Genomic DNA, 19,980 nt, shown 5'->3' with positions numbered 1-19,980 from the left:
TGTGACAAGTATGTTGGTAATGACTACTCAGCTGTAAATGTTCGGTAATAAAGGTGCCTTCTGACTGCAATCACTCACACTGGTGAATCCAGATGGTGATTGAGTTCTGTGGGTCACCTTTGATGGTGTTGTTCGCTTTTTAGACATTACAATCCGTTTCAATACCCGTCGGTTTCTTTCAATGAGCTTCTCTTTCCGTCCACTATTTTGCTTTGCCGAGCTTGTCGTATTGCGTTGTGTGTATGCTGTCATGACTTCAGATACTGTATCTCTAGAAACACCAAAAAGTTGAGATATTTCATTTACACTTGCTCCAGTTAGACGCGCTCCAACAATTTGGCCTCTTTTGAAGTTTGAGAGGTCCGACATTTCACGTGCTTGAAAAAAATCCAAGTCTTCGAGAAATTCAATTAAGTCACCCTGTACAACCAGAATATATACATTGCTATTTACGAGAGGAGAAAAGAAAAAAAACAGATACCTAATTTTGTTTTTCATTATTTACGGAGCACATTCAAAAATGTTCCTTTTATTCATAGGTGTTTCCCTTATTTTGATAACTACCTGTATAGTGATGCAATGAAATTTTTTATACTTACCAGATTATAATTTTAAGCAGACTTTTTTTGTCTGCATTCATGTTTTAAGTCTCGCTACAGTAAGATATGAAAGTACCCCAATTTTGTTCAAACTTTAGTAACAGATTTGGTGTCTCTCAAATTTTGGCGCTCAGGACCCGGTGACCAAGGACGGATACAAATACAAAGGCGATCGCCCCTCAACTGAGGGACCCTCACCCTGCATCGGCAATTTTTCCAAACTGAAGTTCCAAAACAGTGTAGAGGCCATTTTTGACAACATAGAGGAAAGTAATGGGGTTCGAACCTCCCTCTCGGAAACTTTTTGGAATTGAAGTTTCAAAACGATATTTCAAACGATCTTTGGTGATGATAGAAGGACGAGCTTGGAGGTCTTCCCCTGGGTATTTTGAAAATTTTCAATCTTAATGACGCGATTGTAGGCATTTCAGGGAGTGTTGGGGGAAGAAATGAGTTCAGTGACTTTCCTCTAATATTTTTTTGAAACCGAAGTTCTAAAAAAGCGCAATATTAGAAGACCTTCGATCATACTACGGGGGTGGGGAGGGGTTTCGAAACGTTCCCCCGGAATTGCTACGAAATTGAAATTCTAAAATGCAATTTTAGCATAACTCTTTCAACGGAAAAAGAAAGAAATAGATTCGAGTACCTACTTAGATAAATCTCTATAGTTTAGTTGTGTCAGATGAAAATGATGTGAAGCCCCCATCCCCCTCCGCCAAAGCATGTGTAAATTAGATACATAGTAGAGGTAAGCTAAAAAATCAACCGCTCCCTCCTTGAACAATTTCGGGATCCGCTCATGCCCGTGTCTCGTGTGTCCATGCCTTAATGTGGCCTTGCATATACTTCAGTAATGAATACTTCAAATTTACTTGTGAAAGCACAGGGAAGTGGTCTCACTGAGAGACTGCTTTGATCTCGGGGGTTTTAACGAAACCAAAAAGGTTTGGAGAACCGACCACATAATAAACCTTTTCAATTTGAACACTCCTAGTTGTTAATTGTAAGTGGGGACAAGGGGGAGAGGGTAATTTGAAAAGGTTTTTGCTCTTATTTGGGCAGCTCTCGTTCTGGGGGGGGGGGGGCACATTTGAGAGGGTACGTCATCACCCTTGGTTGAAGGGACATGTATTACAAATAGCTCCCATTTGCTACTACATGATTCTTACATTTTTGTGCATCCAAGCTTTTAAAATGTCCGGGGGTAAAAACTTTAAAAAAAAAAAAAAAAAAAAAAAAAAACATCGTCCACTATTTATTGAGAAAATCAAATTGACCAAGTATTTCATTACTACACCGCAGAAAATTGATTTCACACTGTTGGAGGATTTCGGCAGAATCTTCCCTACATACGAGTAAAATACTTTTTGAACTGAAAAATTTTATGTTTCAGTTTAGGCTTTGAAATTTTGATGCATAAACTTTTTTTGTGTGAAAGAGACAGAAGTGATTTAGTTGTTCTTGAACTGTTAGCAAAAATAACGAAAAATAATAGTAATTATAAAGTTTGTTTTGGAAATAAAGTTAACAATTTTATTTCAAGGCCGAAGTAAGCGTATACATAAGTGTAATATGTGCATTTTAAACTTTTCAAATAATACAGATTTTCAAAGATTTCATTGATTTAGTCAAGTTATCAGTTTAAAAGCGTAATCCACTGTGCTGAAGTTCAGCTTTGAAATTAGTGTTTTTTAAAAACTTTTATTAACAAAATTCACTTTCAATTGCTTTTATTTTTTATTGTTTTTAGCAACAATTAAAAAACGAATCTCAAGTATAGCTCAGTTTTCTCGTTGCTTACTATCTGTTTTATTCATTAAAATTTACAATTTTGTTGTGAATATGATTGTCAGGCGCAGAAAGAACAAGAGCGTGGCGTGAGAAAAAATGTGCGGGAAAAGTGACATTTCAGAATTAAAAAAAAAAAGAAAGTATGAAAGTTTCACTTTTATTGTGTGTCTTTACTACGCACAATTTTTTTTTGTTAACTACAGTCAACTCTCGATAACTCGAAGTTTTTTTTTTTGTCCTAAACTTTTAAAAACGCTGTGAAAACTTCCCGTAACTATGAGGTTTTAGCTAGTCCCTTGGGGCTTCCGAGTTGTGTCGTTGACTGTAACTGTATTAGTATTAGGTTCCACATCGCACCCAACAAGCACAAAACTGTCATGTTTTGGTGGTTTTTCTAAGTGTGGAGAACTATCAAGATTAACCACAATGCTTCAGAACATCGATGTTTCAAAACATCGATATTTTTGAGTCGATGTAACATGTATCGATACCATTCATATTTTAATTCAAACCGTCGATGTTTTGTCGTCGATGTTGAATACAGGGGGCCCCGAAGTTAATTCTTTTGGGAGGGTGAAAACTCTCAATTTGCCGAATGATGAAAAAGTGATATTAGACGAAACATTTATTATGGAAGGGCTCGAGCAAGGTTTGTACTCTATTATTCATCATTTTATCTGCATATATTTTTATTTTTTCTTTTAATGCCTTTCTTCAAACCTCACAAAAACACATCCCCCCCCCCCATTTTTTTTTTCTTGTAAGACAATCTTTTTAAATACTCTGCTCTCATTTGTACTACCAACATTAAGTTTTCCTATAATACTGTCTATTTTAACAATCTGCAGCAACAATTTGCACAGAAAAATAATAAAGCTATTAATTTCATAAATTTTTCTTTTTTCGGTTATTTTTTTGGTTCACAAGTTTCAGTCTGGTGCATAAGTTGAAAACAAGTACAGGATATTATAAATTAGACTATAGAATGACAAATTGATGCTACTGACTGACTTCAAAGTCAAACCCAGATATAATAGAGGGTGCTATTTTTCAATTTCGATATTTTCAAGAGAAATCACTAATTTCAGCTTATTCCATTTCTATTTGCCTGAACTTTGCATCATATAGCCTTTATGTACAATCTTTTATAGTATTTTGAGTCGTACTCATGACTGAAACCACAGAACCCAGAAGTAATCGAAAAAACTCAAAATTATGAAAATAAAAATGAGTTCTATTTATCGCTTTATTATTTTTTTGGGCAAACTCAGGCAAACTTTTGCTGCAGATTATCAAAGTAAACATTCTAAAGTAACATAGGGTATAACTTAGAAGTAGTACAAATGAGTACACAGTGTTTAAAAACATTCATTTACACAAAAAAATTCAAAAACAAAATGATGATATTTTTGTGGGGCTTCAAGAATTGCATTTAAAAAAATACTTACAGTTTGAAAAAGTAAAAATTGATAAATAATAGAGCACAAACCTTCCTTTAGCTCATCCATAATAAATTTTTCTTCTAATATAATTTTAACGCGAAAAATAAGAAGTTGAAGGTTTATTGAAAAACTCGAATATCGTAAACAAAGACAACCGAATCATCAAAGTGCTAAGTTCCGACTGCTGGCAACTTTTTATGGATAGTTTCAACGAAAAAAAAAACACTTTCACATAATGGTATGTTTATCCACCTGTTTTGAAACGTAAGGCCGATACCAATAGCAAAGTTGACGTTTCGACTTTTGGCCAGCTTTTTGGCTCAAATACCCCTCTGTGCGACGTAGCTGGTCTTATGTGCCAATCTCACTTAGATCATAGGTTTCCTCGAATTAATGTGTATTATAGTTCTTTGCCTCTTTGATTTCATGAGTTCTAACAATAACACACTCAAAAAAATAAATTTTTATGTGTAGTAGTAATATACATTTTGCGTACGAACTTACTATACTTTAACTTATAGCCTGCTTCCATTTCAATTCCAGGTTTTCCGATTTCACTGTACTTCTATTGGCCAAATATAGTTGAAGTGATAGGTGGGGGGGGGGGGATGTGAGACCAGTGGCGTAGGTAGAGTGGGGCGGTTCGCCCCAGGCGGCACTTTTATTTTAGGGGCGGCAAATTTAGCTTCAATATGTGGGCAAAACAAACGTATTTTCCCTAAAAGGATAGTAGGGAAGAGTGGGTACAGTGAGACAAAAAAATTCAATGAAATTTTTTTATTATGAAAAAACATTGAATTCAATTTCTTTTGAATGCTTTAATATGTGTCACTGTAATAGGTATTATAAAAGCTGGTTTAGGAAAATCTACGAATTTAAACTAAAGAAAAATAAAATAAAAACAAAATGCAATTTTGTCTCCCTGTTCGCCCAGTGAGTGGGACCAGTTGAGACACAGTAAGTGGGAACAGTGAGACACACATTTATCGAGCTAGCGAACATTGAAAGAATCAGGATTGACCTGAAAACATATGGATGCTTGTTACCGTACGGTTTTACCCTGGGTTACAGGCTTGATCAAGTCACATTAAAAAGAAAAAAAAATGTCAGAATCGGGTTTTCCGTTTAGGGGCAATAATGCACGTGATAAAATTAGCAGGTCCCATAAGACCCGAGAGTCGTAAGTTGGACAAACCTAGATTAAAAACACTCTCGATAAAGTACCTTTCAAACAAGGAAAAAATATCAAAATCGGTTCATCCGTTAGGTATTTGTTGCTGCGATGCCAAACGCACACACGTTGCATTTGTAATCCAATTCATTTTTGAGTCAGGGTTAAAAACTAAAGTTACATAGATTAAATACGAAATCAAAATAAATATGCCATATAATTTACATAAAATCTAGCAAATACATCTAATATTAATTCGATATAATGGCCATAACTCCATTCAACCCCCTTATTGTGTTGGTGCAGGGTTTTCAAACTGATCGTGTTACTACTTTCGTCAATAGTTTAGTTGTAATTTAATTCCATTCAACACATAATTTTTCCACTTCTTACATAAAAGTACCACGGGATCAGTGAGACACGAACTCATACTGTCTCACTGTTCCCTTATAGCTATATCTGAACTAATTAAACGCCATTTTCATACAAAGAAAAATAATAAAATCATTTTACTGCTGACTGAAATGAACGTAAAATATTAAGCTGATAAAAGATTAGTAACACCAGCTTTTTAAGTACATCAAACAAGGTAAGAAACGATACAACAAAAGCAATGCAAAAAATTTACTTTATGAAATTAAATCTAAGATGACGTAATTATTTTTCTCGCCTTAGATCTGAATACAACTTTCTTTCTGAACTAATGTCCACAGCATGTTGATATGATTTTACAAAAGTGTTAGCAGTCTGGAAATAGCTAAACAGAAAATAAATTGCCGCTGTCTCACTGTACCCACTCTTCTCCTATATTTTTAATCTATATTTGCAGGCGAAATGAAAATCTTTTAGAAATGTAATTCTTTCGTATCGCTACCAGAATAAAATTACTTAGATACCAAACAAGAGTTTGTTTTTTTTTTTTTAATAGCATATCAGTACAATTCCTTGTTTTTCTCTGAGGGAATGGCAGAGGAAAATCATGGAACCAATGTTTTTTCTACTGTAGAGGTTAACTCGAAGAGAAAGAAAACAATGAAATTTTTGCTAAAATTTCGTTGTAAGAAAAAGTTAACACTTGATTATAAGATAGTTTCTTGAAAACCTCCTAATAAAACAAAAACTTCCCTTTTTCAACATCAGGAAAATGGTGGGAAGAGGGGGGGGAGGGGAAAGGGAGGGGGAAGGATCCTTCAAATCCCTGACAATCTTAGCAATTTATTTCCGTTTGATTTTTTTTTTATTTTTTGCCATCGGCGATCTTTGAACAATTGGCATCAGCCCATCGGCCAAATATTGCCATCGGTCGAGCCCTATACATTGGTAATTAAAAAGAAGTAATTAAAACTTAAGATAGAATGCCCCCGGTAAAAAAGAAAAAAAATGAAAAAAAATGCCGCTACTCACCAAACGTATAGGCCCAGTGTTATATATAGCCCAATTAGTCCATTCATAAATGCAGCACTGGTAATGCTTGTAATGATAATCCCTTCATGTAGTAAGTGCAAAAAATACGGATGCCATAAAGACATCAAGCAATCTGACAAAATGCTATTCCAATAACGAGCAATGCCCTGCATCATAAACTGAAGCATAATTAAATATCATCTCCATAACTCTCATCTGTGCCATTTTACCTGGTCAGTTAGTTCAGCCTGGAGCTATATTATTTCTCGCAAGCGCACATAAAAATACACTTGCAATAACTGAATAATTATATGCTCATCATATTCAATTGATGCCGGTATATATTCAATCAACATCCAAATACTGTATTGCTAATGCTACATGTTTCAATTTTTTAACTGAATGCTCCCATCATTTGTACTTCATTTATTTGGTATTCTGTTCAACATTTATGACTTGATCTATGTTTTATTACCTTTCGCTTGCATGAGGACAATTATTAGCCCATTAATGTGAAAAAAAAACTTTTTTTCCCATTTTTGTTACACATTATTAACGTACGGAACTAATTTGAAAAAAAAAAAAAAAAAAAGGAGTGCAAAGACATTGTATATTGCTTTGAATTTCATCAATAGAGCTTGCAGAACTTTCAATAGAAGTGCAGCGAAACACAAACAGTTAACATTTACATTGTTTTAGACAGTGCGATGAAATTTAAACGATTAATCAATCTTTTGCACAACATAGAAATTAATTCTCCCATTGATTGCTTAAGCAAGGAGCCCAGCCCCCGAAAATGCGTTAGTGCTGTGAAATTCTTTCCCTCGGAAATTTTTCCAAGTTGAAGTCTTACAAACGTAGTTTGAATCGATCTTTGGTGGAGTTAGAGATGGTCGGGAAAAAAAAGGGTTCAGGGTCCACCTCTGGATGTTTTTTTCTTTTTTTTTTTAATTCACGTCGAAATTCTCAATTTTATCCGATCTTAGTGCAGTCAAACAGTTAAAGGAAGGGGGGGGGGGGGTTCTCTTCTACAAGTATCTTCCACCTCCGAAAAAATCAGATAAAAAATCCTATAAAATCCCTCTCTCCTAAAAATTTCCAATGGCGCAGTCTGCACTTTGAACGTCCTGTCTTAAGCACCTTTCACAAATAATATACACTGATGGCCAATATGGTTTACTGTCATGCAGGGCCGATCCTAGGGTGTCGGCCGCCCTTGTGCAAAGACCTAATGTGCCGCCCCTCAAAAGTAATTTGCATATTTTTACTCATCTTTAACATCCATATAAATCTTTCTTCAAATTTCGATACCAAGTTCTAATTAAAAAAAAAGAACGGAAGAATGATGAACTTATAAAAAGGAAGAAATGTTTTATAATAAGAAACTCCTTAGGTACAATTTATATCTTTGAAGAAATTAATAGATACCAAAATTTACTAATCTTAAAAACGCATTTTATAGTGTCTTCGGTGACATCAGAGGAAAGACGGGGGGGGGGGATCAGGGAAGGGGGGATTACTCCGAGAAAATTATCGAAATTGGCGTATGAAAAATAGTTTTAGTTAATCTTTGGTTGTGTTCGGTTGCAAGGACAAAAGAATCCGGTATACTCAAGGTGCATGGAGAAATTTTCGAAATTGACGTCAAATATCGCAATTTTAGGAACTTTTTCGAGACTTCAGGAGATAGTAATGTTGATGTTCTTTCCTAAAATTCTTTCCAAATTGAAATCAGTCGGAAGCCTTTTTTTGTGACCGTAGCGTTGGAAGGATCGACGCTCTTTCCGAAAATTTTCCAAAACTGAAGTTTTAAGCACGCAATTTTGGGTTACCTTTGTTGACGTTGCTAGAGGGAGGGAGATTCAATCGTCTAAGGTTTTCGAAATTGAAGTTCAAAACGCAAATTTATGCTGTTTTGGTAATGGTAGGGGATCTGGCGGCTTTCCTCCGGTAATTTCTCGGCACTATTGCTTCAAAAACCCATTTTTGGCTATGTTTGAAAACGATAGGGGAAACGTGAAAATATTCCGAACCGAAATATTTTTCAGAACTAAAATACATTATAGGCTATTTTTTAGAAGGAAAGGTTTTGAGACCATAAACGGATGTTTCTAAAAGCGCAATTTCATACTATTTTTGGTGACGTTAACGATACTGGGAAGCATCGGCGGATCTTACGGATATTTTTCGATATTAATACCTGAAAAATACAACTACAGTGAAACCTGTGTAAGTTGACCACTTGCGGTGCACTACTTTAGTGGTCAACTTACAGAGGTTGAATTATATGATAAGATCTAATTCTGTGCCTGAAAATAGCGGTCAACTTAGACAGGTGGTCAACTTACAAGGGTGGTCAACTTTACAGGTTTTACTACACCCTTTTGTCCACCTTACCTCGACGATTGATGGGTATGTACTAGCGCGGCGAAAAGTTAAATAAGCCAAGCAGTTCTCCTCCGGAATTTTTTTAGAAATTGAAGTCCCAAAAACGTATTTTAGGCATTGTTTGATAACGATGGGGCTAAGAGCGGGCGGGGGTTCAGTGTGCCCTCACGAACTGTTTTTAGAAACTGAAGTCAATTTCAGGCTAGTTTAGGCAGGAAGGGTTCTGTGGCTCCACGGAACCGTCTAAAAACGAAATTTGGAGGTATAGTTGGAGAAAATTAGTTTGGAAATTAGTTCGGGAAAAATAGTTTGGAGAAAAACGGGATCCGGGGTCCTTCCCCGAAAGTTCTTGAAACTAATGTCTGAAAAACGCAATTTTAGTTTATTTTTCAATAAATTAAGTGAGAGGGGTGGGATTAGAGGCTTCTCTCAAGACGCTAACTGAGACTGTCTTTGCTAGTAATAGCAAAAAGTCCATCGCAAAAATTTCGAAAAAGAAATCCGAAAAATGTCATTAAGCAATTTTTGATGAAATTAGGAAAGGCTATCCTCTAAAAACACATTTTAGATTTCGGAGCCAACATTTTTAGGCTATGTTTGATTAAGTTAAGGTGGAAGGGGTAAATCAGAGACTTAAGTGGGTGCTTAAGGTCGGTGGTTCAACCAGTGAAATGTTCCGAAATTATAGTCTTAGAAACGCAATTTTAAACATTCTTTAGTCTCGTCAAGGAGGTCATGGCATCATTTTAGATCTTCGTTTAAACTTACTACCCGGAGCAAGAGCCCTGTCCTCCTACCTGATCTGAAACCGGGCAGTTCATTCGGGATTTTAATTAGAAAAAATTGCCGTAAAGGGGGAAAATTACAAAATTTTAGTTTGTCATTCATATATATGTTTGACTCTCAAATGAGTGGCAATTTTTTACTTTCTTCCCACGCATCTACGATTATTGAACACAGATTTTGTTGTTTGAAATGCTTATGATGAGAGTATCTAATCAGTATAGCTTTTTTTTATATAAATAAAAAATGTCTTCATTGTTTAGGTCTATAAACGCTTGGAAGGTAAACATCAGTGGCCGCCCTCGGTGCTCCTTTTAGAAGGCACCCTTTCATGCTTCAGGAGGGGGCCATTTTCCTCATTTTCCCTCCCCTGTATCCATGCCTGATTACCGGTTCTGTCACAAATTTTGCAACCAAATGAAGCATGTGTGCAAAGAGTAAATATTAATGGACAATGAACTAACACATTGGTCCCAAACATTCTATTTTTCTTAAACTATGCTATATGCTGTCGAGAAATCGACACTTAATTTGATAATTGAACATTTAAAATTTAGCAGATTTATTCGACTTATTATAAGTGATCTTGTGAGAAATTCTTGAGGAATTTTTCTTTATTATAAGAACTACATGATGCAGCCTGCGGCCGCCCCTTGCTTCGGCCGCCCTTGTGCGGTGCACACTCTGCACACCTGCTAGGATCGGCCCTGCTGTCATGTTAGCCTTATGACTATATATTATATGGGTCATTCTCACAGAAACAGAAATTTTAATGTCCTCGTTAACTCGTTATAATTTAAGAATGTTTTAAGATTTACAAATAATTATCTTTAGGGGTTTAAATACTTCTCGTTATAGAGTTTGACAGGATAATTCAAGTAAACTTTCTATATGATATTTTTAGTACAAAAAAAAGCAAAAATTATTTCTAAGCAAACAAACAATAAGTTACTTTTTTTGCGTTTTTCATTTCAAAATATTGAATAATATAATAAAAAAAATTCCTTTTAAACTTATTTTTCAATCAAAAATAATTTCTATCCATTTTAAATCTTCTGAGCTTCAGGAGATCAAAATGAGTTATTTTGAGAATAACTCATAGATATATGTGTGCAGCCTGAGTAAAAATTTTAAGGAAAGTAAAATTTTTTTGAGAAAACTGGAAAATGAAATTAAAGGAATTTAATATTATTGAATTATTAATTATTAATGTTCATTTGTAAGAACATATAGCAATAGACAAGTTTTGTGAAGTATGCAACAACCAGAAAAAAAGTGGTATATTCAAAATTAGTATTTCAGCCTGAGTAACAACTTTAAGGCCACCAGTATTTCTTAAAAATTAAATATACATATACTGAAATACATATCACAACAGTTAATAACAATGTGGAAACTCTTCAACTTGTAATTTTTTCATTAATTTTTTGAAGTTTTGGTGCTCTTTGTGAAGATGTCGAAAGGTAAGAAGTTAACTGATCATGAAAGAGGGCTGACTGAAGATTTTTCTTCAACGAGGATGAGTAGCTGTATTATTGCTTAAAAAATAGGAAGATCGAAGACAATAGTCAATAATTTTTTAAGATTGAAAGACAATTATCGTAAAAAGAACACCAGTGGAAGACCTAGAGCTTTGTCCTCAAGTGATGAAATAAGAGTCCTTCAACTTACATCAACTGGAAAGTATTCAACCGGGAAACTTATTCAGACGCCAGGCGTAAATGTTCGTCAAAAGACGATATAAAACAAAATTAGAAGGTGTGAAAGTTTATTTAGGCAGCAAAATTGGTCAAGCCTCAGTTATTGAATGAGGCACAAAATAGAGAGTTTGAACTTTAGCCAGAAAGTCATGACCCAGGATAACCAATGGATACAAATATTTTTTTCTGAAGAAAAGAAGTGGACTTTGAATGGACCAGATGAATACTATTGGCATGAATACTATCGGCATGTACTAGTGGCATGATTTACGAAAAGTTAAAAAAAAAAATATTTTCTTTCAAGCGCAAATTAGGTGGAGGCGCTGTCACAACGTGGGGGTGCTTTACTTCTTACAATGGTAGGTGCTCAGTTGCGTTTTTTCCATTGTAACTACTATTAATATTGCTGTTGTAAGGCAACGAATTTTTGTAACAATGGATTTTATATTTCATCTTTTAATGGGGAAATTACATGAAACTTACTGTTGTCAATCATAACTTTTTTAAACTAAGTTTTTTAGAAATAAATCACAGCCTATGTTGCTTCCTGATAATGTAGCAATCTATGGTGAAAAAATGGTAGAAATCTGTCCTGTAGTTTTGAAGTTTATCCCGGACATACACACATACAGAAGTAGCCATTTATGTAAAAAGATTAAAATTATACTTCAGTAATGAGCTTAAAAAAAAAGCGTATTTCCGGGGGTTTTTTTTTTTTTTTTTTTTTTTTGAGAAAGAAAAGCTTTAAAGTTAAAAAAAAAAATGGGTGAAACTTTCATTGCGCAGAGATACATGCCTAGCTTAAATTGATGAAACTTTACTACTCATCCTCTTTCATATCGGAAAATCTCGTTACAGGAAATGACAGGGTTGTAGAAGTACTAAAAGCAATCTGGGTGAATCTTCCGTTTTTAACGGAAGAAAATGCTGTTTCATTTTGAGCTTGAAAAAGTAATATTTCACTCTTCATCCAACGTTAAATATGTAAGTATTTTCTCTTACAGCTGAGTCTTTTCACGTAAGTTCATCCGGCCATGTAACCCATGTCCTCAAAGTTTGATAAAATTTGGTGTACGTAATATTTCTATGGTGGTAAGTTAGCATGCGAATTTTTTTGCCCTGTATGTGATCTGGTTTTTGTTTTACAGGCCCTTAAACTTTTCAAAAAAAATTTATTTCTGTCAGTAGCTAAGCCTTATCTACATGTATTCAGTAAATTGTGTTTGATGCAGAAACCCTTCAATCTCCGAAAATTTTCAGATGTATTGATGAAAGCATAAGAATTTATAAAAAAAATTTACTTAAAATAAAAAATGAAGTTTTATTAAAAAATAAATCATGATAAGTAATTTTTTCTAGTGAAAAACATGAGTTTACTTAAGCGGATTTTTAATCAAGAGAACAGATCCTATTCAATAATTTAAGCATTTGAAGAAATAGACCAAAAAGTGTGTTCTATCACTGCACAGAAAAAATTTGGCGGCTACTTTTTTACTTCCTTTTACAAAAAAGGAAGTATTGTATTCGCGAAAAAATTTTCACTCAAAAATCGCCCTTAATTTCCATTTTGCTCACCCCCAAATGAATGTTGAGTTTTTTTTTCGATTCGACCACATGCGGAAAAGTGCCTAAGAATGTATAGACACGCGAAATATCCATTTTGACCATCACCGAGGTAATTACAACGACTTTTCTCGTGACGTCTGTATGTATGTGCGTATGTGTGTATGTGCGTATGTGCGTATGTGCGTATGTGCGTATGTATCTCGCATAACTCAAAAATGGTATGTCCTAGAAAGTTGAAATTTGGTACATAGACTCGTAGTGGGGTCTAGTTGTGCACCTCCCCTTTTGGTTGCTTTCGGATGTTCCTAAGGGGGTCTTTTGCACCTTTTTGGGGGGAAATCATTGTTAATATCAATGCAAACTTAAGTGGTGTTACAATTTGGCGGACACTTGGCGATATATCGCCAGTCTTTTGGTCGCCAAGTTTTGTCGCCAACTTGGCGGAAAATTTGGCGATTTTTTTATCTGGTTTTAATTTGGCCATCGTTTTTAATATTTAGAGATTAAACTATTGAATCACATTAAAATTGCCAATAATGGGAAAATGACATTAAAATGGAGTAAAAGGAAGTCATGTGAGGCACACATCAGCTCGTTTTACTTGACGTTTCCTATCTAATTTAACTTAAAAGCAAATATACCTTTATTTATAAAGTGTATTTTCATCTATAAAATAACTAAACAAGAAAATCCGTCCAAAACAAAACGAGCCTACTTTCCCATATCAACATCGATTTTCTATCATTGATCATTATTTTCTGAATTATAGTTGCGTAGTAAAAATACCCGGCGTTGCGTGGTTCAGTAATAATTATGAGAAACAATCGCTACTTTTATTCGTTACCTGTTTTAACTGAAAGAACTCAAAACACACCCCTTTGAAGTGATTAAAAATCGAGCTTCTTTCTTAACTATAAAAGTAAAATGGCAAGAAGTATAAACAAAATAGTAAAAGATCAAAATAGTATTCATTTAGAAACGAAAGCACGATATTTAAGCACATATAAAATTTGATGAGCTTCCAAAATATGAAATTAAACTTCACTTGTTTAAAAAAAATATCAGTTTTCTTTCTTTTTTTGAACATAGTCTCAAATTATCTCTATATGGCTATTGAAGTACTGATGTTTAAAAAAATGTAGCCGCACATAGTAACGGCACCAGTAACAGACATGCTTAAGACATCGCTCTCAGGTTAACTCAATTTTCTGACCCTTTTGATGTATTTAGATTTTTCAAACTATTTTTCTCCCATGCAACAACATCTCATCTAACATTTGGCTGCTTCTCGATCCTCTGAATTAGTCAATTTTATTTTTATTTGCTGAATTTAGAAGAAAGCTCCGAAAAATCTGATGATAGCCAGTAACAGACAGGCTAAAAGGATGAGTAACAGACAGGTTGAGTAATAGACAAAATTCACTTTTTCTCATAAAAATTGGCAAACGTTCTTTATTTCTAGTACAAAAGCCTTTAAATTCAAATGAACAATAATTAAGCACCTACCCAGGTAGAAAAATGTTAACACAAAAAATAAAATAAAATAAAATAAAATAGAATCTAAGACGACAGCGAGGTTTTTACAAACAATACTTAGATTTAAACTCGTGCAATTATCTGGATTGAAGCTTCCAAATTGGAAACATTTTACTTGTAATATAAGTAGGAAGGCAACCGGCAACTTGCCTAAGAGTCCCTTTACTAAACTATGCAAATGTAAAAATAAAAATACATAGGTAATTAATATTCTTCATAATTCTTCACCTCCTTCTCAGAAAGTCTGAAAAAAAAATGTTTTTCTTTCATTTCTGTACAATATTTAAAAACAGATTCGGCTGGTTTAAAGCATCTTTGAATTGTCTAGAGATCAGTTGCAGAAGTTGAAATTGGTTTATCATATCTGACTGGTAAAAAAAAACTTGGTTTATATTGAAAATATTAAGTGCAATTAAAAACAAATGCATGTTTATACTCTATTATTGAAAACGTTATTTGCATAAAAACACCATATATAACTAAACAAATTTACTCTTTCGATGTACAAATAGACATTGACAATGTGTAGAGGTAATGCTGTCCCACACACCCCTAAAATATTACCTGTCTATGCTGGAGAACAAAAATTATTCATCATTTCAAAGTGGTAAAAAAATATTTTAGTCGAAAATCAGAGTAAAAAAACACAATGTACTATGTGTATCCCTTTTTGTCTTGGGTTTTTATTCTTCCAGATAAAGGAAAAAAAATTAACAGAATTTTAATAGCTTTAACCAAAACTATCTTTCAAAACTAGTAAATTCTAACTGCGGTTCATAAATAGGAATCATATTTTTGGATATTCATGAGAGTTGCAAAATAATGACAATAATATTTTGACACATTAAGTTCCTGTAATACTTTTGAAGCATTGCAAAGGAGAAAAATATTTCCTCAAACAAAATTACGGAAATTTTCTCATTAATTTTGCTCATGTGTTATTTACAAATGAAGAGCGACTGGTTCTATTTTTCCCCCTCTCTTTTTCTTTTCTGTGTTAAACTAGCGGTACCAGCACGGCTTTGCCCGAAGGAGAGAATTAAAAGATCATTTGATTCGCATGTATATTAACAAAGAATGGGTGATGAATTTCTCGCCAATTTGCTATGTTAATTTGCTTGCCCATGTTATGGTAGTTTACTCGTCCACGTTATGGTAATTTACTCGTCCATGTTTTGATAATTTGCTCTGTAAAATGTTCTTAAAATTGGAATAGAAAAAAGACAAAATCGAATTTTTGAAAAATCGCTTTGAGGTGCTCACCCCCATGCTATGAACTAATTTTGTGCCAAATTTCATGCAAATCGGCTGAACGGTCTAGGCGCTATGCTCCCAACAGAGATCCAGACTTTCAACTTTATTATTAGTAAAAATTTGTAACAGAAGCAAGAAACTTCCTTAGTTCTCAAACTCTTAGGATCTTAGTTCATTCACTAAAGCATTCATCACTTCGTATTACATAATAATCCATAATGTTAAATTAATAACTGTAAAGATGATTTGTTAAATTTATAAATTAGTTAAGAAGATAAAAATTAGAAAATTAAAATAAGAATTTAAAAAAGAACGCTAACATGCCTTTGTTTCAACACTAACATTTGGGTTACTTCACTACTTAGCTCATGCTTAGGTTTAAAGTATCCCATTTTTAAATCCCGAAAATGGGACTTGGTTTGGTTTGGTTTATTGACAACATACATTTTGAGCTCCTGTACTTGGTCACACAGGATCCGTTTATGAACTCACGTTCAATAAGACAGATAGCACAATACAGGCACAAGGGGTGATTGTGAGTTCATCAAAAAATATCTGAAAGTTTCAAAGCGAGACCGGGGGGGGGGGGGGGTAATCTTTGACCCTTATTACTAAAGTGCATCTTTGCCATAGTATTAAATAGTTCTGAGTCAAAATATTGTGTGTACATGTGGTTAAATTTTTAATGGGTTACAAAGTTACTTTTGAGCTGGTGTTATACAAATTATCTTGACATTTATTTGTCCATCTTAAGGGATAGGTGTCCATCTTAAGGCTCTTGCAGGTATATTTGATGAGTATTATATAATTTTAAAAAATTGTGGAGGTAGGAAGATAAAAGCATAACAAAAAAAAAAACATAATTCCGGTATTTTCGGACATAAAAATACCGGAAATACGTCCGAAAATACCGGAAATTCGGTAAAATACCGGAACACAATCACCCCTGCTGGCACGTAGTGTAGGACAGAATTAACAGCACAGAGAAGGAACTAACAACCAGGGCAAAGGGCGGGAATCAAACCCACCACCTCGGGATTACTGCAATGACACACAAACCAACTGCGCTACCAAGGCCCCGTGGGACTGAATTTAATATTTTTTAATCTTAAAACACAAAAACTGTTTTTAAGCTGATGATAAAAACTAGAACATTTATAACCATACTTATTAATATGAATGTGAATGTATAAACTGTAACTGTTCATTGAGGCTTTAAGTAAGATATCCATTCAACAGTGCGGGACACAGGGGCGGATCCAGACAGAATTCTCTGAGGGGGGCATTTGGAAAAATACGAATTTTAATTTTACAAATATCAATATAGTCCACCTTTAACTAGAGCATTTTTTAAGTAATTTTCACTAGGCGACGCAAGTTTTACATGAAGGTGCCCTTTTCGTAACAAACGTGTGCATATATCGTGACCTCAAAGTGGTATTCCTGTAATCATTACTGTGTTCTGCGGCGACTGTATAGGACTTCTGATTTAAGAGGAAGCCGATATAAACTAACCGTAAGTATATTAACTCCGAAGTAAAAGAGGTCCGGGGGTTTCTCTCCCGAAAAACTTTCAAATTTCAGGTCTTAAAAAATATTTTAAGACGAGCTTTTTGGTAATGTTAGGGGAGAAGAGGTCCGGTGGCGCTTCCCTGTCTATTTTTCAAAATAATAGCTCTAAGAATGCAGTTTTAGACGATCTTTGATGATGTTAGAGGAAGGAGAGATTTGAGAACCCATCTAAGGAAATTTTTCTGATTTGTAATCTTAGAAATGCATTTTAACTGTTTTTCGTAACATTAAGGGCTCGTGTGCGATTCCCCCCCCCGTCCATTTTTCGAAATTGAAACCTTAAAAATGCAAACATTACCTCCAATAATGTTAAGAAGAAGGAGGTTCGGGGTTTCTCCGGCGGATTTTTTTTTTGCCATGTAGAAGCCAAAAACGCAGTTTAATACGATTTTTTCGCAATCATACGTGGAGGAGAAATTCGAGGGCCCACACCAAGAAATTTTTCTAATTTGCAGTCTTAAAAGATGCATTTTTACTATCTTTGGTAATTGTAAGGGAGAAGAGGTTTGAAGCGCTCCCTCCGAAATTGTGGCTCTAAAAAAGCTGTTCTTAGACGATTTTACTAATTTATAGCCTTAAAAACGCATTCTAAACAATCTTTGGTTTGGTTAGGGGTTGAAGAGATTCTGAGGTTCACTCCCAAAATTTTTCAAAATTGAACTTTTTAAATTGCAAATGCAGGCAAACGCAATCTATGATTCATGAGTAACTTTTAGAGGATCAGCAATTTTTCGAAGTTGAAGCTCCAGAAACGTAATTTTAGAAGACTTTCAATGATGTTAGGAGGGGAGGAGTTCTCCCCGGAAACATTTAGAAACTCAATTGCTTAAAACAAAACTTAGGCCGATCTTGAACGATGTTGGAGAAAATAAGAGGTGGGGGACCTTCCCCTGGACACTTTAACAAGTTTTTTTTTTTTTTTAAACGTGGTTTGTAGACGATCTTTGGCAATATTAACAAGAGAAAGAGGAGTGGTTTGGAGGGTCCCATATTAAAAAGGGAATGAAGAATAATTACATACACTACATAAAGCCAGGTTAAAACTAATGCGCAATCATAAAATGTATACGTTTTTATCGGACATTTACTAACACATATCCTTTTTCTTTTCCCCATGAGGGAAGTAAACACATCAAACAAGATGATTATGCTAAACGAACCCAAATATTTGGTATACACTTATTATTTTCGAAATTTTTGCGGGGGGGGGGGGAGGGCAGGCCCTCCCTCTTGCATAGTTTCCATTCTTGTTAGACACAAATTACAATGAAGTATCTTTTCAATTTAAGCTAGGAAAGAGGGTTTAAAAAACTATACTTGAAACTTCCTCAGTGTGGTTTTATGGCTCCCCGGCGTTGTTTTAATATTCTTGACTTTTGACTATTTTTGAAAATTTTTCAGGGTGGCCATGGCCCTCCTCTTATTGTTTTCCTTATTATTGTTAGACTTTGTATGTATTATAAGGGAAATTGTTTGCATTTTTTACTCAAAAAAAAAAAAAAGGATTTTAACTATTCTTGAAATTTTCTTGGAGGGGGCCATGGCATGTACATTGTGTTTTTTTACTCTGATTTTCAACTAAAATATTTTTTTACCACTTTCAAATGATGAATAATTTTTGTTCTCCAGCAAGACAGGTAATATTTTAGGGGTGTGTGGGACAGCATTACCTCTACACATTGTCAATGTCTATTTGTACATCGAAAGAGTAAATTTGTTTAGTTATATATGGTGTTTTTATGCAAATAACGTTTTCAATAATAGAGTATAAACATGCATTTGTTTTTAATTGCACTTAATATTTTCAATATAAACCAAGTTATCACCAAAAGTATCTCAGCATCTAGCGTCAATATCTTTTTAATGAAAATCAGTAACATACCATTTCACAAAGTAAGGAGAGGGAGCATTATATAAGGTATCCCAAAATAGTTCCTACTAATTTGGTAACATTTTAAATCGCACCAAAAACCCACAAAAATTGAAGTTTCTCCAAAAAAATCTAACGCAAGTATAAGGGGATTACGGGCGGCTACATTTTTTTTAAACAGTTCGTACTTCAATGGACGAAAAAATAAGTATTAACTGATAAATCTTTTTAAACATGTGAAATTTAATTTCATGTTTCGGAAATTCTTCAAATTTATATCTGCTTAAATGTCGTTCTTTCGTTTCTAAATGAATGCTATTTTGTTCTTCATACTAATATTGCTATTTAATTTTTATGATTACGGAAGAAAATCGATTTTTAATCATGCCAAAATGGTGTGTTTTGAATTCTTTCACTTAAAGCAAGTGCAAGTAACGATTGTCTTTCAATTATTACTGACCCAGGCAATGCCGGGTATTTTCGCTAGTATATATATATATATATATATATATATATATATATATATATATATATATATATATATATATATATATATATATATATATATATGTATATATATATATATATATATATATATATATATATATATATATATATATATATATATATATTGCATATGAAAATGAGGGAATGATGCCTATCATAATCTTTATCTAAGTAAAAATGGCTGCAAGGTAGGCAGGCCCGGATCTATAAATTTTAGGTTCCTATGCAAAACAAAATTTGTAGGGCTCCTCCCCAGAGGCCAGCAGTGTATATTTGCAATGTTAATAAGTCTTAATGCTAGTTTTTTTTTTTTTTTTTTTTTTTAACTTCTTGAGACGTCAGGCGCCTTGAAGACGCGCGATTTAAATCAACTGGATTTAAATCGTGATTTAAA

General features: G+C 34.0%; 2 protein-coding genes across 3 annotated transcripts in view; one reads left to right on the top strand and one right to left on the bottom strand.

Annotated features, from left to right (window-relative positions):
• LOC129229839 (AP-4 complex subunit beta-1-like) overlaps positions 1-19,980 on the bottom strand; it is a 151,105-nt gene that overhangs the window by 104,190 nt on the left and 26,935 nt on the right. The window lies entirely within an intron of this gene.
• LOC129229864 (uncharacterized) overlaps positions 1-19,980 on the top strand; it is a 116,665-nt gene that overhangs the window by 92,537 nt on the left and 4,148 nt on the right. Inside the window, exon 1 of one of the 2 annotated variants that reach the window (XR_008581121.1) lies at positions 12,147-12,265. The exons of the other annotated variant lie outside the window; for it this stretch is intronic. The gene's annotated coding sequence lies outside the window, so the exon portion shown is untranslated. Of the gene's footprint in view, positions 1-12,146; positions 12,266-19,980 lie in introns of those variants that run through there. 2 annotated transcript variants of the gene reach the window in all.

Source organism: Uloborus diversus, chromosome 1 (genome assembly GCF_026930045.1).
Source record: "Uloborus diversus isolate 005 chromosome 1, Udiv.v.3.1, whole genome shotgun sequence".
Lineage (NCBI taxonomy): Eukaryota > Metazoa > Arthropoda > Arachnida > Araneae > Uloboridae > Uloborus > Uloborus diversus.
This window is presented reverse-complemented; position numbering and strand designations above follow the sequence as displayed.